General features: G+C 40.8%; 1 protein-coding gene across 4 annotated transcripts in view; it reads right to left on the reverse strand.

Moving 5' to 3' along the window:
* Positions 1-21,393, reverse strand: part of PTK2 (protein tyrosine kinase 2) — a 221,046-nt gene that overhangs the window by 180,481 nt on the left and 19,172 nt on the right. For all 4 annotated transcript variants that reach the window (XM_082235513.1, XM_082235524.1, XM_082235525.1 and 1 more), the window contains exon 2: positions 21,187-21,249. The gene's annotated coding sequence lies outside the window, so the exon portion shown is untranslated. The remainder of the gene's footprint in view (positions 1-21,186; positions 21,250-21,393) is intronic.

Raw genomic sequence — 21,393 nt, forward strand, 5'->3', positions numbered from 1 at the left:
ATTAGGAAAATCAATCGGCTACTTGTTATTTCTTATGATCATACTTTGTCAATGTGCTCTTGATCAGGTATACTTTAATGCACACAGATACATACCCAGAGCTGTCAGTTACCATATCAACACACCCATGTTTAACCATCCCGCATACCATGAAAGGATCTTGCAGCATCCCAATCAAACTAACGAAGTTTAATTTTGTTCCAGATATATTTTTATTCTGTAATGAAAAATGGGGGAGGGGACATGTTTGATCATTGAAAATGGACCTGATGGATTTTCAGTGCATGTAATTTAGCCACATGAACACCCATATTGGGAGACAAAATGCAGAATAATCACAAAGGTCCTAAGTATTAACCTAATTGATACAATTGGGTTTTCAGGTTACATACAACAAAAGACTAAAAATATTCAGAATCCGGGCATAGCAGCAACTGCATCCAATGCACACATTAAACTGGTGAATCAGAATGGTCTTACATAATACTTACCACAGTATAGTCTTTCCATGTAGGTTCTTGCTTACAAAGCCTGCTAGAATTCGGTATATTCAGTACAGCTTCAGCATTCTTAGATCCAAAACACTTAAGTTGTCAATTAATATTTGCTCTCCCCCCATCCAGTTTCACAGAGAACATAGTGTAGCAGCCTTTGGTCACGAGCTTATCACACAGTACAGTGAAGCCAGTGGAGCTTCTTTTGTCTCCTTTCACTCAAAAGTCAGGCAGCGCAAACAAAAGGCATCCATCACTAAGTCCATTAGCTTCAGCTGACGAGACAATTCTAGGCTGCCAGATGGGTAAACGTATTTTGCTAAATCTGGCTGCGGCCGCAATAAATCCTAAAAGAAGAACAGCCACAGCAATCAGCCTTTCGAATCTCTTCTACTCCAATATTTTGTGCGTGTACCAGTAAGCCCATTCTGTTCACTTGATAGCCTCACACCCTAACATGCATTTTCAATCAATTACTTTTTAAAGAGTGACAATAAAGAACAGAAGCAAGTCCCTCCTGGAAGCTAGCAGGAGCTTTCACTATATATTATTATCCAGAAGCAAGCTGAAGGAGATGCAACTGTATTTTTTCCTTACAAAAGCAGGACAACATCTTTCTCAGTGAAGTACCTTAGTATATTTAGAACTTATTCCTCTCAAAGGTCACTGAAAACCAGAAATGCTAATTCATGCAAATGCAAAACAAACCAATGCCCTAAATCTGGAACTGAAAATGAGTAAGTAAACACCTATGCAATGACTCAAAATATAAACTGGAACTTCATAACTTCTAACAGCAAACAATAATTTTGTAAACTTTTGTCTTCCATACAACGATCTGTAGTCTTTGTTGTTTGTGATGTAACTGTTAAATACTTAATAAGGTGTCAACCCTTGGCTAAAATGAAAAACTATTGATCCTCTTTATACAAAGATCTTTCCCCATCTTGGAATATCAGAGTAGCTTCTTAATCTCTGGATGTGTATTAATGTATAGAACTTAAAAAGTTATTTTTAATTCCCAGCAGATGTCTTTTACATTTCTGCAGAGATGCAATTTTTAGCTTTAATAACAAAGTAAGATGCTAGTCATATTTCTTCTTAATTATGAATAAAATAAATTACCTCTTGAGCAGGCAATGACAGCTATGAGACAGTTATAAAACAACTGATTGGTGTCCCTAGTATCAAAGATTTCTTAGAACTAGATGAAGATTATGAAACCAGCATTTTATGGACATACAGGATAAACTGAAGACATGCAAAAAAACCCAACAAGTTGGATAAAGATGTTTGTAATTAATTTTTTAGTGTTTGAGTAAAGGATGCAGTATTAAAGAAAATAAGAACAGGAACAGCATTAAAAATTGGCAATCAAAATATTGAAGAACTTGCAGATATACTGTATGTCCAGAAGTGCAGAAAAAGAATAAGGGGAGAAAAGAGATTAATTCATGGAGATAAAGGCTATTAGTGGGTACTTAACATGATAGCTATGCTCTGCCTCCAAGGTTGAGGGCAGTATGCTACTGAATATGAGCTGCTGGAAACTACAGGAGAAGAAACTGCTCTTGCGCTCATCTTTCCCACAGGAGTCAACAAAATTTTGGGACATGGAGATCCATTGCACCCAATGGTATTTTTGCTAAATTGTTTAGAATGTTCTACTGGACATGACCATGTGGAATAGTTTCTGACTTATCACCTGCAACTAGAATTCTCTCTGCTGGAAAATGGGAGTCAGGTAACGTACCATGTATAACAACATTTCTGAGTATGCCGTGATGGCATGGTTGACATTAGATTCAGAGAACAAAAACAAAATCATAGGGCAATTTTGGGGCAGGGGACCACATGTTCTTCATCCCTGCCCTAGAGGGCAGTGACCTTTATAATGGGTCAAAACTGTGTATGTATGCGCCATTGCAGTTTGAGGAACTCATTGTCAAAGACATGCTAGAAGAAAAGGTTCCATGATACGATGTGGGGACCGAGATTGCTAAACTCCCAATCAAGCAAGGAGTCAGAGCTACTGGAGAGTGAAATGGGATAGGCAGTTCCACAAAGGGATTTTTTTAAGGTCAACAGGTTTCTGTAAAATAATGCTGTGAAACTGAGACAGGAAGGCCCCTTAAAATATAAATGAGATGAGGAAGAATTTTCATGCTAATGATACGGAACTTCCTACAAAGATTGACCACTAGTGTCTCCCAGCAGTCTAAATCGGCTTTATTTGATCAAGTATGAAAGCTAAATTCACTTTAACCAGCTTTGGGGATTTTCATTCCTAGAAAGATGATCTCAGTGGGCCACCACTTAAAATGTCCAGGTTTTAAACAACTGTTGTGATGCAATTTTAAATGTCATATTATCCCAGTTGACTAGATAGCCTGACAGGAAGACAGAGTTTTCAAGCAGTGAAACAAGATTGAGTTCTAAGGTGTCCACAGACTCCAAAATCAGCACATAAGAAAATCTGAGTTCAGTGCCTTTCATCCTTAATATTCATGTCTCAGCTTAGAATATTGAAAGGAAGTTGAGAGAGGGGGAAACGAGAGCTATTACATTAAAATATTTAACAGAAAATAGATGCAACTGAATTTTCTGGAATTAAATCACTTGAATGTAAAACTATAACTATTCTCTCCCACAGAGTCTTAACAGGTATTTAGAAAACAAAATCCATGATGAAACATTAGAAGGCATGTTCTTGCTTGTGCACATAAACTGCGCAGCAACTTCCTGCTACTTCTCTAGAGAGATAAAGCTAAATGCATCCTATGCTGTGATACGATCATGTTGCACAACATAACGAAGTGGCTTGCTACCAACATGTGAACATACATCAAAAATTGTTAATTCTGCCTAAGCTATACAATGATGCCTCAACATGGGAGTGAGTAGGTTTCGATAAGAAATGTAGGCAAAGCTATGGCCACCACATCCCTGACCCATTCAACTGGAAAAACTGTTGAGAGAAAAAAATAAACTATGCCTTTATTTATGCTGATATAGTCTGCTCTACTTATGAGTAAGCACTGTATACTTCCACAGCTTGAGACGTCCATCAAGCAGTAAGCATTTCACATACATATTGTAGGCAGTCTGGCATAAATTTATAAGTGCATGTTTGATGCCCAAACATTTTATTTCAATAGACCTCACAGCTTCTGTTCAAAATTCTCTCTCTCTCTCCCCCTCTTTCTCTTTCACACTCACTCACACACATACATATGGGGTGCAATTCTGCCTAATGAGCAAGGCCAAGAACAACAGCAGTTGATTTATAGTTTGCTAATGCAAAGGGAATGCTAAGCTTAACTATTTTAGTGTTACAATGATTTTCCAGATTTGTGTTTTACAAGGATGACCCTTCTACATCAATATGTCTTTATGACTTTGAAAACTGCAGCTGTTAGTTATAGACAAAACAGCAAGCAGTTTTTGTGACGAATGTTGTTCCCAGGCAGACCTTTAGAGTGGGTTTTTACTCATGAACCTGGTGGTGGAGCCAGAAGACGACTAGAAAACTCTTGAAGCGTCTACTTTTTCAAACATCTTAGAAGAAGGCTCCTGATAAAAGAAAACCTGATAAGCAATTGCTGTTGTACCCTGCAGAGAACTTGACGTTAACATACTGTGATCAGAGAGTTTCATGAGCTGATACAAATCAAAAGCAAAATTCCCCCACTAAGAAACAGGTACAATTCTTTGCATATCTGTCTGTAAGAATCTACCTAAGCAAGTTTATAGTTGAGTTATAAATCATTCACAATGACGGTGCTCAGAAATGTTTTTAAAGGCACCAATATCTGATATACACACAATGTCAAGCAAAACAAGCCATTTGCAACAAGGTCAATCTCCAGATATGAGCAAATAATATTTGGCACTGAAGATTTTGCTTTTTGCCTCAAATAAGCCAACATAGTGGGGCAAGAATGCAACAAACAATCCACCAATGGATTTATATAAAAAGAAGCAACTCTACCCCATCTTGCTAAGTAGCACCCCACACTTTCCACCAGAAGGGAAACATACCTTTCCCACATTGAATTTGAACTAATCATCAGACCAAGCAGGGGACAGTAAAGTAGGGGCAAGCACAAAAAGAGTAAACGAATGTCCATGTACAAGTGTTTTTTTATTGTGTGCAAGTAAGGTGAATGCAAGTGAGTAAACAGAATGCAAAGTCAAGTCTCAAAACAGTTTCAGAACTCAAGGAGGTGAGGAGTACAACTGTGATGTATGAGAACTTGGTGCTCAGAACAGGGATGATCCCCAATCACTAGTTCCCAGGTATTTAATACAAAGGAGGGAAGCAAACAGTGATCAAAATGATGTGGTATCACGAGTGAGCAGTGGGGTAGTCACATTTGCAGGTGACAACAGATTATTTAGGTTGCCTAAAGCCCAAGCTGACTGAATGAGATACAGAATGAAGCAAGATTCAGTATTTCCCAGTAAATAATAATGGATTTTATTTTGACTAGCAGGTAATGTTTTCTATGAGCTATACTGAGATTTGTGGTTAAATGCTCAAAGGCTAGTAAACCCAAGTTGTGTCATTTTCCAGAGAATGGTTCCCAGTACTGAACATACAAAGCAGAGCATTCTTTTTTTAAAAGAAAGGATGTTTTAGTAAATGTGATCTGGGATGAATTTACACATGTAGTTTTGATTCAGAAATTTTCTTTTTAACAACATTTGCTTACTTTGCTTACTTTGGATATTTACTGTTGCTGATAGAAATGGTAATTGTTACAAACATTTATCTGCCTACAATAAGTTTTGTAGCACATTTTCTCAACTAATTAGGTGTAAGACTCAGGTGTAGCTTTTGCTAAATTTAAATTATCTCCACATCACCCAGCCAGATGGGGAGATTGTAGTAAATTCCTGACCATATAGACCATGTTCACCCATTTCTGTATTTGGATTTATGCCAAAAGGCTGAAGCAGGGTGTCCAAATACATACTTTGATGTGACTGGTGTAAGTTATGATTACCTGGTATATGCCAGTGTTGTGTTTCTGGCACAAGACCAAAAATTACACTAATACCTACCACCCTACAATAGTAGGTTTTTTTTGCCTTTGGGAAGAAGCCCTTAAAAGTAAGGTTGCCAGATGTCCCTGTTTCCCATACAAAATCAGTCCCCATACAAAATCCATCGAAGTTGAAAAGTGTCCCTGGATTCATTGAAAAAAAATCTGGTAATCTTATCTTAAAGCATAGCTTGAACTCACTTTGCCATATGCAGTCCACAATGACCACAAATTAGAGACGATGGCTGGTCCAATGCCAAGCACTTCTCCTTAACACAGGGATAGCCAACATGGCACTCTCCAGAGATTTTGGACTGGGGAAGATGCCAATTATAGCCCACAACATCAGAAGGCCATCACATTAGCTAGCCTTGCCTTAACACAGAAATGTCTTTACACTAGATCACATGCACTCCAATCCTGTCTATGTTTATTCAGAATAAAGTCGCTCTTAGTTCAATGGATTAACTTCCAATTGAATACTTAGAACTGCAAAACACTTCATAATGACAAAGCTCATGAACACTCCCATTTCAGATGCAAGTTTTAAATTGCATTCACAAGTTAAAATGATTTCCCCTTAAAACTAAGCTGTACTGAAAGCAAAAAAATGATGCAATCAAATATAAATACAGAAGTTGGATTTTTTTTAATTGAGCAATGAAGAGCACTTGACCCAAGTTTAACCAGCTCTGTTTGGTAATGTAATGTATAATGTAATATATCATACTAGCAAACAATTTATTCCAATGTAACAAACAAATTAAGCACTTGCATCCAATTTTAAAAAGATGTATGCCAAGTACAAGCAGATGCATGCCAAGTTTTAAACATTTCTTTGCATGCTTCTTGAACTTGCTAGATAATGGTACAGTTGTACAACCAGTTTTAGGAGGACTGGGGGATATCTACCTTCCTCATGCCTCTTTCACTGTGCTACTGGGGATATTTATACATCAATTGGGTTCTGGGGAGATTGGATACAGATATTCTCCAGATTGAAATCCAAGTACTATACAGATGGCAGAACAAGCTTCATGGGCAACCTCTGCTATCTAATTTCTTTTTATTTAGTTGAAGGCAGCTGGCCAAAATGCATCAACTGTCACATACAGATATATAATTTTTTAGTCTCTATAGTTGTATTATCAGAATACACAGGTAGCAATTTCCCCATAGATTAAGATGTAATTAAACCAATATAAACTCTGATTTTTTTCAGTAACCTTGACCTAAATATCCCCCTCACCAGAAGGAATTGCTGACTTGGAAGGTAAAAAGCTTATAACCTCTCAGTAATTCCATTGTGTTTAGATAAAACTACAAAAAGCATACAATTAAGAAAGGAATAATTATCACTTCACATTGCTTCTGATAAAAGTTTTTTCTGTTGCCAAAAAAAGTTAACAGAAAAATGCACGGCAATTAGACTACCATGCATGCTTGTATACCACTGGATGTCCTTGCACACATTCCAACCATCTGCTAACCGGCTACTCCAAATGCCAGTCTTCTGCAAGCCTAGCCCAATAAGTTGTTTGAGCAGTTAAGAAAAAATAAACTTACATTTTTCAGAACATGTACAGAGAGCAAGAGGACAGAATAAGGCAATCAAGTCTTAAAAATGGGAAGGAAAACATTTTTGTGTTAGAGTTCAAAATAGATCCCCCTTACACCTATCTTACCATTCCCCAATTCTGATTACAGCATTCAGAACCAGATTTACCACTTTACAGCACATCCAGCAAATACAGTATGATCATAACATACTTTCTTGTGTTGTCTGGAAGGGTACATTAGATGTGTCTGCAGAAATAACTGTGTGATAACAGCCCTGTCCTCCTGGCCTAGATATTATCAGTTCTGCTCCAGAAATGTGGAAGGGGGGGTGTTAAGGAGGGGCTGTTCTTTGCCAAAAGCAAGAGTGTCGAACTAAAAACTGAGACTGGGGAAAAAGAAAGACAATTCCATCAAATGTCATCAAGTCAGCTGTCTGAGGAAAGAACTGTTGTGGCAGGAGCAGCCCTGTCCTTCTGGCCTTGGCATCTTATATATTTCTGATATGGGAGGAAGGGAGAAGAGGAGCTTCAAGGGGGGGTTGCCTCTAAAACAACCAGAACCTACATATATATTGGTGAGAGTACTGAGTGAGTGTGTTCATTTTTTCAAGGATCGAAGATGCCTATGTGAAAGCCCACCCCTGCTGAAAAGTTGAATGAGTATTCTAAATAAATGAATACTAATAATTTAATTCCAATTTAATAATTCCATTGCCCCTGAAACTAGGCTGATGTTTTTCTTTATAATGTACGGTAATTAATTTTTGTTATCTATAAGCCACTAGCGGATGAGCGATTGTCGGCAATCTGAACAACTCTGGGTAATCCCCACCACCACCAAAAAAGCTCAACAATTGGGCAATCCACCCCAAAAGAAACTTAAGAACTGTGGGCAATCTCCCCCCATTTCCTTAATTTTGAGTCCCAAAAAAATAGGGGTTGTCTTATACACAGGGGCAGGTTATACACGGAAAAATACGGTAAATACCAGAGTTCATCCCATCTCAGAAAAAAAGGAACTTTAAACACTATGCCCGACCCTGAAACAGGCAAGAAAGAATCATACCAAAGGAACACACACACACACAAACCCCTCAGCAGATTTGGTTGTGCTTTTGAAGGCTGTTTCAGCTTTTGGAGAATTTCAACCTGAATTGCTACAAAATCCAAACTTGAGTCACCATTATGGACAAAGAAAAAGAGAAAACAATATGGATACTCTTTATACTGCCACCACCAAGTCTCTACAGAACATTTGTTACCATAGTGGAATGTTGAGACAAAGTTATTGCATATTTGAGAAGCAAGCAAAACATGCTATTATCAGTACACAGCCGTAGGTTCTCTACCTTCTGCAGTTACCAGAATTGTCTGTATACCATTAACCAAATTAATCCAAACAATACATGAAGTACATACCATTACTTGCACAATTTAAAAATCCAAGGACCTGCATTTGCTCTTGTGGTGTTTGAAAGAAATCCTCCAGTGGAAAGTTATGTCTGATTCCCTTGCTGCAAGGTTGCTTGCAGCTATGTCTACCGCTCTGTGCCTCTACTGTCAAATCTCTAAACACCCAAGAGCTCTCAAATTTCACAGCAGGCAAAAACCAAAACACACCCTTCCTTGAAAAACAACTACGCACCTTTAATGATAAGAGGGGAAAGAGTGAAACCAGAAAAAGTCTGAACAATTACTTGAGAAACATTTTAGCCTCTCATTATAAAACTGCTTATTCTTAGGAAATCTAGTATTTCCCATACCAAAGAGAATTTATCTGTTGACACAATGGGGGGGGGGGGGACATAAAGCTGAATCCTGAGAAGTTTGGAGCTCTACCCCTTCTTCTGTCTCCAGTACCAAGGGTATATGGTTATAAGAGCAAATGCCTTATGCTCTTGTAAACTCAGTTCAGTGTGTACCTTCAACCTTAATCGAAACAGTCAAAAATCCGCTGGGGAAAAACATCAAATGAGAACAGTATAAAGTTCATACACCTTCCTACATTTGCCTAAATTCTGAGCTGTCAACAAAAACCCATCCATTCCATGATTTGTTTTTTACTTGACTGAAGTCTTCCATGTTTCTCATTTTCCAAAAATCATGCAATCAGAGCAAATGAATCCTTGGTTTTCTGTTACATCCAAGTTAGGGATTGAGGCTTCCATAACAAACCACAACTTGAAAACCAACCTAAAGCTGCTAGGGACAAAGACACCACAATTACCAGCTCACGCTTCTTGGATTGTTTGTCCTGCTTGCACCAGAGCAGTAGCAAAGAAGCAATGATTGGGCAGAAAAAGGATGACAAGCCAGAAAACTGTGGCTTATAGTAATGTGCAAACACAGCCATCCCTTCCACAAATTCAAACCATGATGAAGTCTGTTAGCACTCTTTGACAACCCGATTTCAAATCCAACATGAAATTTAGGCATGTACCAAACCTCTTTATAATCCAGGTTAGAGGTGGTCACATACAGTGCTAAATGAAGGAATACAGCATAAACAGGGAAGAGCAGAGAGAGCACCACCTAATCCAGAAGTCTACGCCGAAAAAATCATACCTTGTTTCAAGGTTAAATCTGAACCAGACCCAACAGCATAATTTGTTCAGTTTGGTTTTGTACTGCAACTCCTGCCCACTTTCTTCTTGTTCTTCATCTTCCCTTACAAACCTGCTGTATAATCAAGTCAGTCTAAGGACCCTTCCAAACCACTAATGCCAGCCGACTGATTGGGGCTCTGCATGGTCTCAGGCAAAGTGGGGGGGGGGAATAGAATGAACCCATCAAAATTAAAATTTTGGAAGTGTGGGAAGGGGAGGAGATCTGGCACCTGGCTTTCTCCTGGTTTAAAGAAATCTCTTTCCCAGAAGAAAGGAAAGAAATCCCAACACCACCACCCAAAAAAATCCCACCACCCACTGATTACACTTTATCTTTCCAAATAAATTTATAAAAGCACACAGTGAAGTTAACCTCCGAGTACCTGGCAGCTTCAAACTGATGCACTGGGGCAAAAATAACTATAAATATCAGTTGCAAAGTTTTAGCTATTAAAGGGAGAAGTGGGTAGGAAAGGGGGGGGGGAGAGAGATCTGTAGGATGCAGCTTTTGTCAGATCTTGGGAGAAAGATTTATTAATGTGTGGCTTATGTCCCTAGTGTTATTTCCTCCTAAAGCCCTGCCTTAGTCCTTTCCCGGGGGATCTGGCCTTTCTAAGGAAGCAAAGCGGCCCCTGCAGGAAGTCGCCCTGCAAGTCGGTCCTGCACCTGCTTCCGGACCTGGAGGAGGAACACACTCTGCACACACTCAGGAGCGCGTCTCAGCTCCGCCCACTCACCGGCATTGTTGACAAGAAGCAGCCACTCCTTCGGCCTGTCCCTGCGGAGCTCCCAGGCGGCATGCATCACGTGCTGTGGCCCGTCGTTCAAAGCCAGGTCAGCGGGCAGGAGGGGCGCGCAGCTCGCCATGCAGCTGCTCCAGCGTGGCAGCCAAGTGTGCCAGCAGCAGCAGCACCGAGCCGGGTGCAGGGCCAGCAGGTGCACCAAACTCCGGCTGAAGCCCTGCGACGCGCCGGTCACGATGCCCACAGCACAGCCCAGACCCACCACCCGCCCACCACGGCACGGCCCAGACCCACCACCCGCCCGCCAGCAGATGCCTCAGCGCACGGGCAGCGAGGCTTCAGATTGGCTGCAGGAACTTCCTGCAGCCTATCTGAAGCTGCGCCAGCGTTGCTGCCTGCCCAGAGGTGTCTGCAGCTTCGGATTGGCTGCAGGAGCTTCCTGCAGCCAATCTGAAGCTGTGTCAGCATCGCGGAAATCAGTCCCCGCACAGAGAGGCATCCACGGCTTCTTTTCAAGGAAACACCATGCTGGTTTAGCTCAGTGTGTGGGGACTGACCGAGCGGGTGGCAGAGTCCACTGGCCAGATTTACGACCCTGGTGGGCCTGATTCGGCCTGCAGGCCTTAGTCTGCCAACCCATGGACTTGAACATAAGAGACATGTTCCCCTTTTCCCTCCACCCATTTTAAGTTACATAACAAATGCAGTAAAATATAAGTTTGGCAAAACCTGAACTGGGACTGTATGGTTCTACGACTGTGTTCATTTTGCAATTTCCATCCCCTCCAATAGTTAGTAAATTCTGAGTGGCTTACAGAAGACACGCTTACAGAAACATCAGCATAGCAACTAACCAATAGTTACACAGATTTCCATTAAAATTTACCACATCCACAAATATATTCAATCATGTGCATCCTTGTTTTTTTAAGTCAATTCAAATCTAAAAATAAAGGATTTTTGCAATGTTTTCAGAACTCCTGCAAGGTCAGGAATACAGACCTCAACAACAGAGAGAAGCAACAACCAAAAAGGCATGCTTTGTGTCTCAGACTTCATTTAACTGATGTTTATTATGTAAACAAGACCTCAGCCTGAAATCACCAAGATTCATCTGGTTCAAATGGGTAGATGAGAGATCAGTTTTCTCTTGTTTAAGTATTAGCCTTGTTTAAAAGGAAATATACAGTTAAGGAGGAGGCTGAGTAAATTTGTTACTCAAAAGTAACAAAAAATCCACAGCAAGAAAAATTAAATTCCCCTCTCTGTATTAATTATGCAATTAAAACAAAATCAATGTATTACCATAATTTATTCATGGGAAACACAAATAGCTACACTGAAACACTGAAGTTCCATGCCTGACCACTAGAAATCCTACTCATTCTTTTTTCTGAGAGTTCACTAGGCATGTCTGCAATTTTTCTGGATTAAGTTAGCAACCATAAGGGACAGAACTGAGGGTAAAAAAATTACAGGGTCTTGAATATTGCACCCCAAACCAAATTATAGCATGCCCAATGCTCTAGTTAAGGATTTCAGAATCAGTGTTACGCTTGAGTGGTTAGCAACTATGTTGTATCTTCTTCCCATTACTACAGTATGTGGCTTTGTTACAAGAACGTTACAAGAAGCTTGTCACCTAAATTTGAGGAAGTGGCTTTTCAAGAAACAATAAATACGATTTGTACAGTGTGTATATTTCACCTGCAACAAGTTCCCCATGCACTGTAAGCCATCTTTCAAGCTTACTTCCATCACCAGGAACATCTTCCAAAATCTGTCCTGGAACAAATACATGATTCTCTCATAATCACTGAACAGCATATTTAGCTCTTAGCTCTACTGATCACATTCGTGGGGGGGGGGGGAATCCCATGGTGCAGTTCTCTGGTACTATACCACTTCAGAATGCAGATGGCGAATCATATCTGAATGCTCATCAACACATGATCTTCTGCACAAAGAACACAATGCCGGGGGGGGGGGCTGTTGGATTAGTGCCATTCTTCTGGACACATTAGCTTTCCATAGGTAGTGTTGAGAAGCATTTGCAGGTAATGTTTCCTCACCTACATTCTGAAGCGATAGTCACTTTTTTCCTGTACATTAGCCATAAGGTCTGACTTTGCGTGGCAAGGTCCCAAACCCTCCCAGGAAGTGCACATGAAGTATTATTTTAGGTTAATGGGTGAAAAAGGCCGCAACGTTATTGGTTGTAGGATATTGAGCATCAGGAACTAACAGTAGCAGCAGAGAAAACGTGTTCCCCTCTTTATTTTAAACTTTATTGGGCACATGAAACTAACCACAATTACCTTGCATTTCTGCTTAAGAAAGAAGGGCATTTTCGCTGGCCAGGTTTAATTCAAATCCATCAAACCTCCTTTGGGGAAGGTCCTCAGGCAGGGTGGAAGGAGAAAGAGCTCACCCATGTGAAGACCACCTGGTGGAAACCCTCACACATATGGTTCTTAACTGTAAATTATATGCTGATCACCATCAGCAATTTCTAGATCAACTCTGCATCCCCAAATGGAAACCAGAGTTGGAGGTCATACATTTTCTATTACTGGGGAATGATCAGGAGCTCACCAAGTTAGTGGCTAAATATCTCTATTTGGTTTTTTGTCGTAGAAATACACTGCAGATGCCTGATCTCCCTGGAGACCTAGAGATGTGACGATAGACGGCTCTGCCTCCTTTCTTTTAGCAAATGTTTTGTGCCACTGGGGAAGTGGTAATTCTGTATTGATTTGTTTTGGATGTTTGTATGTTTGTATGTGATGCCAATAAAAGGTTTGATGATGATGATGATGATGGTTACAGAATGTGAGTGGTATTGGCTTAGGCATTGGAAACCACAAGACTATATCTGACTCCTGCCCATCTGCAGGAGTCTTGGAAGGGTTAACCACCAGAAGGGGGAGCCCTGCTGATGCACATCAACTAGGAACTCCCCCAGGGTCACCGCTAGGGGTCGTGTCATGGCCCTAGCCCCCCCCCCCCCCCGTCTGGGGCTTCGGACAGAGACCATGCCCCTCGGATTCCTTTAATGGAATTCCCTTGAAATAGGAGGGGTAGGTGATGGCCACTACCTCCCCTCACCTTCAACCTAATACTCCAATGCCTAACTGCCAAACCTTACAAAATTGGGACGATTTGCTACGAGGTAGGCAAAAAACCAAATGGCCGGTGCCAATTTGCCAAGTGGAAAAAATTCCTACCCGGCCCCTGTTAAAAAACAGGTAACCAACCAAAGTCCATAGCAAGGTCAGGAGATAAAGAACCTAACCTAAGGGACGGAGGGTGGGAGAACTGACTGAGCAGAGAGAAAAGGAACATGTCCTCGGCCGTGGGCAGTTTAAGTAGCCTGCGCCATGCCCCTGGACCATCCGGATTTGAAAGCCTTGGGTTGACATGGCCGAGGACCAACCAATGGCGGAGGGCTATCCTGCCCCATGCGCGTGGGGAGGGCTTGCTCCCAGCCCGTAACTTCATCTCCCCAGGGACAGGAAATGGCTTTCTTGTGTAAGATTAAAGATTAGGCTAATCAGCAGAAATGAAAGGAGCCTTTTCTTTGTAAGTGGATGTATTACCTCCACTTGTAATGGTAGCCACAATCCTGCTATCGTTAATAGTACTTACAAAGCTAAATCTAGGCTCATAAAAATATCGTTTAGTTATACCCATTCACAATGTTAGACTTGAAGATCTGTCAACAGTTCTATTACCTACCACGTCAGAGCTTTTAACACTTGTGTGGAATATTTCAACAAGACATATCTAGGCGATTCCAGAACACCACAGTCTGTAACAGAACAAAGCTTTGGGGTTATTTTCTGCTCAAGAGCAAAAGTAAAACCTAATAGCTAATCTGTCCAGACTGATAAGCCTAAGGATACAGACACATGCATTTACCATAGATAGTGTCGTTTCCAGTGTAATGTTCTGGTTTTAATAAAATAAAGACCTTGTCTGCCAGTAGGCTTCATCTGTGCATCATGCATAGTCATGTACAACACACATGGGATCTGTCCCATTCAGAAAATGCTACCCATTCAAAGATGAAAGAGTTCTTCTGGTTCAATTTGAGTCTTCCAAAAAGAAAGGCATTTGGGGAGTTTTCTTCATTCTCAAATAATTGTGTGACATCAGAAGTTCACTAGAAGACTCTTGGCAAGCTTCCTTAACAGAACTGAAAACGCCAACTAAAATACTTTGATCAGCTATACAAAAACAGGCAGAGAGAGGACTTAGGAAGATAAATAGAAACGCAATATATTAAAGAGTTCCCCAGAAACTGCCCAGTTGCGATTGTTCTCCAAAGTTTGAGCATGCCCTGCTTAGGTTTCATGCTAAGTGGGAACACTGTATCAGGCAGAAGCAAGGCACTTGGTAGTGCAAGTTAGGCTACACTGGCGAAACTTAGTTCAATACTGTTTCTCAAAATCATGTTTGCTACTCAAACTAATATCACTTACTTTGGATTAGTGTGAAAATCTGGACATCACCAAATTTAGACACGGTTATATGAACATATAGCAGCACTCTTTCTAATGCTTCTTGTTTTACAAGAAAGATCCCTTTTATAGCTCTGAGGTAGCATTGTACCATTTCTGTATTTTACTTATGAATAAGCAGAACACGCAGTCACGTAGGCCTGTAAGAATTCCAAAATTCATATTAGAGCAATACCTGCATTAGATGAACCAAAGAATCACAAAATAGTGTGCTAACTATAGAGGTCTTCACAAATAATTAGACTAGATGGTAAACAGAGCACTGGGAAAGAGAAAAGAAAAGTTGACCCACAGTGAAGCCATGGAGCTTGTATATGGCCAGGAAAGGGTGCCAGACATTCAAATGAGGCTCTGTTAAGCACTTTGCATGTTTCAAGTTGTGCTCAGAGCTGTTAGGATAGAACATAAAGCCCTACTATTCAGCCAGGTTCATCTCCACCCTTTAAAGTGAAACATGTAGGTCCATTGGTAGTAATGAAGAAGCAAGGCAGTCTATGTGAAGAAAGCTGGAGATTAATTTTAGGAGGCATGAAAGGCAAGAGAAAGTCAGCAGAAGCCAAATTGTCTTCTTGGGTAGCTTACACGGACTTTGAAGTACACAATAAGGACCAATCACCCAATGTGTTTATATGGCATGCATAGGAATGATCAAATCAACTCACACAATCTAATAAAAATCTGAGCACATTTGTTAAGTTTTACGCCAGGTCTGCATAAATTCTGCATGCTTTTCAATTATCAGGCCAGCATGGAATTTAATAACTGCTACAAAGTTTGATTCATTAATTATTTCAGCAAACAGTCCTTGCTAACCACTGATTAAGGAAAAAGTTGGCTACTGATGTTGCAATCCATCATGCAAAACCCTAGGTGTGAAGAGTTAATTCCCAACTAAAGCTCAAAGAGGCACTACCAAGGTGCAGCTCAGCCCAACTGTGTGTAAAGAAATGTGTTGCTTCCCAGAGGAAGAAAAGTTGGAACAAGGAAATATAACATTTCCTCCTTCACTTTTATTCTTTACAAACTTCAGCAGGAAGGACATTAGTGCAGATTTTTGTCAAGGTAATGAATAAGAAATCTCTATGTGGGACAAGAAGCTACAGTTAGAACTGGATATGGAATAACTGATTGGTTCAAAATTGGGAAAGGAGTATGACAAGGCTGTATATTGTCTCCCTGCTTATTTAACTTATATGCAGAATTCATTATGCGAAAGGCTGGGCTGGATGAATCCCTAGCCGGAATTAAGATTGCCGGAAGAAATATCAACAACCTCAGGTATGCAGATGATACAACCTTGATGGCAGAAAGTGAGGAGGAGTTAAAGAACCTCTTAATGAGGGTGAAAGAGGAGAGCGCAAAATATGGTCTGAAGTTCAACATAAAAAAAACTAAGATCATGGCCACTGGTCCCATCACCTCCTGGCAAAAAGAGGGGGAAGAAATGGAGGCAGTGAGAGATTTTATTTTCTTGGGTTCCATGATCACTGCAGATGGTGACAGCAGCCACGAAATTAAAAGACGCCTGCTTCTTTGGAGAAAAGCAATGATAAACCTAGACAGCATCTAGAATTGATGCTTTTGAATTATGGTGCTGGAAGAGACTCTTGAGAGTCCCATGGACTGCAAGAAGATCAAGGAAGGAAATCTGAAGGAAATCAGCCCTGAGTGCTCACTGGAAGGACAGATCCTGAAGCTGAAACTCCAATACTTTGGCCACCTCGTGAGAAGAGACGACTCCCTGGAAAAGACCCTGATGTTGGGAAAGATGGAGGGCACAAGGAGAAGGCGATGACAGAGGGCAAGATGGTTGGACAGTGTTCTCGAAGTTTGACCAAACTGCGGGAGGCAGTGGAAGACAGGAGTGCCTGGCGTGCTCTGGTCCATGGGGTCACGAAGAGTCGGACATGACTAAACGACTAAACAACAACAACAAATGCTATTTGGTTTAAATTCAGTCCCCTACAGTTAGAATGCCCCATATGTTGTATATGCATTGTTGAACTTAAATCTGCCAAATTAAAAATGAGATTCACCAATGCTAGGTTGTCTGTTTTATGTAGGTATACATCAGGTGGCTAACCTGTAGCTTCCAGAAGTTTGTGGACTCCAGTTCCTATGAACCCCAACCCCATCAGACATGTTGGAAATTTGGAGTAACAAAATCTGGTGGGCTACAAATTAGCCATTCCTGGTATACCTTACAAGTGTCACAGATTAGTATCAAAGTGAGTTGCAGTGCTCTGGAACACATTTTTTGGCTCTATACTCACATAGATGCTTATCACTTGATTGCTACAACATCGATGAGCAATTTTGAATGTGGCATGTAAAGGCATTTTAAAATATTTTCAAAGGATGGGAAAATTAATGCTGTCATGTGTTTACGGGGATATTAATGCTATTATGTGTAAATGCTATTAGGATGCTAACAGGCATACATCATCATGAGAAAGCTGATCAAGATGTCACCACATGATACAAATAGTATAATCTAAACCTCAGAGTTTAAAAATAAAAAGGTTCCATAATTCATATCAAGCCTTCATACACAGCTTAGCTTACTGAAGGAAGCAGTGTACAATCTGGGAAATTGGCCCAGGAACAGGCTCCAGTCCAGACACAGTGATCATGAGCAGATGTTCATCTGCAGCTTCATAATGTGCCTGCACACATGTGCCTGCAGAAGTCTTCCCTTGTGCCTTTGGAGTTCCCTCTACACAGCTCCACACACCCATGCTGAATTGGGGTTACTTAGAAGTATTCTACTGCAGCCAACAGAGCAGGTTGCCACCTATGCTTGGCTGCTGTACGTGTGGTGCCTACAACAGTTTCTTCAATGGGCTAATGTGCCTGGAGGTCCCAAAATGTTGGTCACTCCTGTATTAAGCCATGATGAGCACCAAGGGAACATGCTCCTCCCTTGCTTCTCCCTACAACCTAATTATCCTGATTTGTTAGCCATTAAGACAGAGTTCCCAGTATAGACATGAAGGTAATACTTCATCCAAATACCGTATTTTTCACCCTATAAGACGCACTTTTTCCCCTCCAAAAATGAACAGGGAAATGTGGGTGCGTCTTATGGGGCGAATGCAGGCTTTCGCTGAAGCCTGGAGAGCGAGGGGGGTCGGTACACACCGACCCCTCTCGCTCTCCAGGCTTCAGGAAGCTATCCGCTAGCTGTGGGAGACCCAGCTCTCCCAGGGCTAGCAGACTGCTTGCCGGCACGCAGAAGCTTGGGGCGCACTGAGCTCAGCACGCCCAAAGCTTCTGGATTAGCGCAGGGGTCCGCTAGCCCTGGGAGAGCCGCGCGGCTCTCGCAAGGCTAGCGGACTGCTTGCGTGCACCCAGAAGCTTGGGGCGCGCTGAGCTCAGCACGCCCCAAGCTTCTGGTGTAGCGCAGGGGTCCGCTAGCCCTGGGAGAGCCCCGCAGCTCTCCCAGGGCTAGCGGACTGCTTGCTCAGCATGCCCCAAGCTTCGGGATTAGCGCAGCGCACCTGGGGGGGGGGGAAATAATTTTTTTCCCTTTATTTCCCCCCCAAAAAACTAGGTGCGTCTTATGGGCCGGTGCGTCTTATGGGGCGAAAAATACGGTACTTCATCCAAATACAGCCAGTGGTGTAATGTGTAATATGCAGCAGAGTAATGTGTAATATGCAATAATATGCAGCAGAGTAGCACTACTCTGAGCAGAATAACTTGCTGTTCTTTGGATTACTAAGTATTCATTACTGCTGGAAGTAATCCTGTGCACTTTCTACAAAGCTTCAGTCTTCACTGCACAGATTAAGTTGTGTCAGTGGATGTCTGCCAGACTTCCAATACTTAGTCTTAAACCAACTCTCTCTCCAGTCCTACCAACCTTTCCACAAGATCTGTTCCTCTCAGCACTCAATTTACACCTCAATACTTACAAGTAGCAAGGTGGTATAGTTTTCAAGTGTTGATTTACATGTGCAAAAATAGCACAAAGCAGAGCTATCTTTGCAAGTTTGACAACACAGAAAGATACTTAAGGGCAATAATTTATGATATGTTGTAAGTGTGCAAAAGGCTTTTCAACTCTCCTCTCATTCATTCCAAACAATTCCCACCTTACTAAGGTAAGTGACTGGACAAAAAGGAAAATGTAGGAATTGGGACTTGTTGAAGACCATCTTGGGCAATCATGACTTAGCAGAAATATGAAAAAGGTGTCTCAGTTTGAGTAGGAAACCATTCATCCAGTGATCAATACATACTAATTCAAGAAACTCTCAAGAATACAGTCCTGTTCAATATGTGGGCAGCCTTGGTGTACCTCCTTTTTTCTTAAGACTGCAATTCTATGCATGGCTTCATGCAGTTTTTGGAATAAGCCCCAAAGAACAAAGCAAGCAAGTACATGATGAAAGGTCACCACTTTAATACTGAATGATCCAAATAATATTGAGACATTATTTGGTTTGTGTACTTGTGTGGTTAAAGAACTGTTGACACACTTTCTTTTTAACTATTTAGCATGGGGTTTTTGCCATATATGTTTTTGCTTTCCTACATTTTAACAGTGTGGTCACGAATAGAACCCACAAAAGGAATTCTGTTACAAAGTTTTATCCAAGGAGATGCTGCACTGCACTCTGAAAGTTATTTACCCAACAAACTGATGATTACACAGTTGTCTGATGACTCACTTAATCTGTTACGTTTGGAGTATTCCAGAGAACAGGAGGCTGCAGTTCACAGAAAAGACCAAATAAAGCTCATTTCTAGATGACATCATATGTTTTGAGCACTCTCCAACAGTAATCTCAAACGAAACAGAACATAAATATATTGCATGTGCATTGTGCTAGGTACAAAAGACAGACAGACATACGAACACAAAACCCATGTTACAATGGAAGTTATATCCCAGCTCATTTTCTGAGTGTCTTGCAAATTTAAAATATAACTCAGCAGTTCTAAAATGAGAGAAAAGGATAAAACAGTGAGTCATAAAATCCTTGTGGGTGGGTCACCAGGCTGCCATAAATTGATGCTGGGCACAAGTACAGCACAAAAGGCTAAAAGCTGGGGACAGGTTTTCAGGTCTGCAATCTAGAGGAACTAAACAAAAACATGCTCTGGGTGACCTTTTATACATTTTTTCTTCTTCAATACCATGCTATCACAAAAGCACAAACTACTACATATAGCCATCATATCTTGTTTTAGAAATCCAAAACAATGCAAGTGGTTTAGGGATTGTTTCCTTAAACACAAGGACATCAGGAGTAAAACTTCCCTTACTGCTCCTAGAAAAGTGAATTCTACAGCTTGAAGAAATTCTACTGAGCTCATCATCCGGCTTCTGAGATGTTAACCAGGCAACTGACTACATCTCTTTGAAGTCTAAGGACTAGAAACTTACTTACATAAAGCCAAAAACTGAGAATCTCACAACACAAAATTATATGCTCAGCTTTGACCTTGTGCAATGCAGTGATGGAACCGCAACAAACACACAGTCCCGTAAGCTCCTTAAGTGTATTCTTAGAATTAAGCAGGAGTGAAAAATGTTTCTCACTACAGAAGAAAGCAAAGTGAGAAGCTTCAACTTGCCTCACTAGGAGGTTACTCTACACAGTACCAAGATATACAGCCTAAATATGGAGTAAATTTTTCTGGTAAGAATTTCCACATAACTCACAAGGTAAAATTTGGCACAGCAATAAAGCAACTCCACTGCAATCACAAAGTCATGGGATAAGTATAAGAATACTCTTCCCACAGTTTCTGGACCCTGGGTGCTGATCAAAAAGCCGCTGAGATTACGCATTCTGGTAGCACTAATCTCAGTTCATGACAAGGGCAAGCTTTTAAGGAACTTCTCTTCAGGCAGATATGAAAAACTCTGCAATGCCTAAAATCCTTACACCATTTACCAACACCAAAACAAAAAGACTACATTCATTAACAATGCACAAAGTATAGAAAGCAAATGCATTCACAATGCTGTGCTTGTTGTGCTACAGTGCAGACTTTAACATGCCATATCAGATATTGTATTGCTGATTGCTATGTGGCATGCTGCTCTTTCCTTTAGGACATAAATTTCTAGGAAATCCAGGTAGAAATAGATGCATGCACTGTATGGCCTTTGAGGGCTCATAATTCACTCACATACTTTGTAGAATGCCCATACAGTATTCATAAAAAAAAAGATGGAAAAGAACACATAATATCTACCTTAAGCAGATTTTCCAGTTCTTAGCAGTGGATGCCTTCTAAGAATAAGAAGGGTCTTGAAACCTGTAATAATAAATAGAATTAGTCAGGTATATTATCTTTCTTGACATATTGAAAATACAAAATGAAATGCATCATAAAAGCTATGAAGGAGCAAACTGCAACAAACTACAGTACATATAATATTGATAAGCTCTAAATTCTTAA

The sequence above is a fragment of the Podarcis vaucheri genome, assembly GCF_965113315.1.
Source record: "Podarcis vaucheri genome assembly, chromosome: 8".
Classification (NCBI taxonomy): domain Eukaryota; kingdom Metazoa; phylum Chordata; class Lepidosauria; order Squamata; family Lacertidae; genus Podarcis; species Podarcis vaucheri.